This window comes from Sinocyclocheilus rhinocerous, unplaced genomic scaffold (assembly GCF_001515625.1).
Source record: "Sinocyclocheilus rhinocerous isolate Xijiao unplaced genomic scaffold, SAMN03320098_v1.1 scaffold1496, whole genome shotgun sequence".
Classification (NCBI taxonomy): domain Eukaryota; kingdom Metazoa; phylum Chordata; class Actinopteri; order Cypriniformes; family Cyprinidae; genus Sinocyclocheilus; species Sinocyclocheilus rhinocerous.
Genome location: NW_015644664.1, coordinates 689,483 through 691,458, shown reverse-complemented (window position 1 = coordinate 691,458; position 1,976 = coordinate 689,483).

The following is a 1,976-nucleotide window of genomic DNA, read 5'->3' as shown; positions in this document are numbered from 1 at the left end:
GTGTAAAGGAAGACGAATGCAGCCTGGAACGAGTTTGCCAGAGAGCGACGTCTAGCAGATGTACATTCCTCCACTGTTACAGCACTCTTATGCAACCCATAATGTGAATGAGTAAATGAATACGGCACAACGCATCCTTCCAGACGACAGGATCTGCAGTTCCATCTTTTGCTGAAGAGACACACTTTTTCCAGGTTTCCATCAGCGTGGAGCGGCGCTGTGCCGTCTGGGTTACAGCAGCACACATCTGACTTTTCCAACAGCAACAGTTGTATTTAAGCCGTAGCTTTCATATGGAAATGGCACTTTATATCACGTCCCATGGAGAACTTTTGGCATGTTTCGGAAAAGGGAAAATCTTCAGGCCATGTGCTTGATCGCTTCCAAAACTTTCTCTGCTAATCTGTCATTTTTCCCATTGTGCTCTGTTACCTCATATAGGGTCACTGAGAATATCATAGCATACTATCCCTATTTCTGCAATGTCTTTGTATATTGCAAATGCTGATTTATTTGTTTATTTCTTGGAATAAGGTGCACTGATTAATTGTTCACTATTTCTGCAAAATCTTTGTATATTAGTATGATTTTACGCCATTCCAAATTTAGTTGACCATCTATTTATTCATTTGTTTATTTGGAATAAGGTGCACTGATGAATGTGAATGTGCGAGACTTCCGGTTCATTAGCCGCTGTGGGGAAATAACGAGAAGAATTAAAAAGTGCAGCAAAGAGTAAAACTTTGCGCTACAAACCATTGTGTTCATAATTAAGATAATACATTAAAATAATATGGTAAGACACACCCGTTTGCAATATCAAGCAGCAAAACGAGCTGTTTTGTACAGCTAAAATAGCTGGAAGCGCAAACCAGACACATTTAATTTACAAATGGCCACGCCCACTTTTACGAGAAAAATCTGTTCAAGAAGAAAATTGCTTAAATGATAAAAATCTTTGCTTGTAATCGTATGTTAAGGATGAATTATGTGTGTTTGCGTGTGTATCATACATAATTTACAATTAATCCTGTGTAGCCTTTTCATAAAAATAAACATTCATATTTTCTGGGTTAACGTCGTTCTTATTTGCATATTTTATGTGTCAGTGTCATTGATTGGACGAACGCAGCACGTGATCTGATTACATAACGGCATTTGTAAAAAAAAAAAAAAAAAATTTTTTTTACTTTTTGGATTATAAATGTAAGAATTAAAAGCTTCATTCATGTTTACGCGTTTTCCGTCACCATTTGAGATTTTTCCACTCAAACAACGTGCGGTGTTTCCGTGAAAGCAGGTGACTATGAGGCTCGTGATTGGCTGTCGGTTGCTAAGCATAGTTTCACACCGCATTATGGGCTTAACACCGCAGAACGATGATAACCCTGCTCCATATTTCATATTTCATTCCATATTTAGGGGTTTCATAACCCCGGGTAAAAAGCAGTGCTTCGTAACTCCGATTCTGAATTACAGGTACGAAACCTTTCTCTATCCGGGGCTAAAAGCGGGGTTCAAAATGAATTAACCCGGGTATAAGCGCAGTGTGAAAAGCCTTAACTTGGAAAAAGCTGTATTTTTTCCCACGTGGCTCTGAGCAACATTTCCCACACTAAACGGAGAATCGTCCTCTCACACCAGTGGAATTTGTATATTATTTCCTGAAGTTTCCAGTTGTCTGCATCTCCTATTCCGGATTAACAAACAACAGCCGAGCTGTCAGTCAGGATTTGTCTCCAGGGTAACTGAGAGGCGTGGTGAGTGAGATTAATGACACTCTGATATCTGTCAAATATGAGTGATGATGACCCCTTTAACAATGTGACAAAACAATACTATCAGATATTTCAACTGCAATATCTTACGACAAAAAAGCCAAGAAAACATTTTATTTTTAATACCAAAATAAATAAATAAATACATGTTTAATATAAATAATTTATTAAATATATTTTAATATTTTATAAAATATT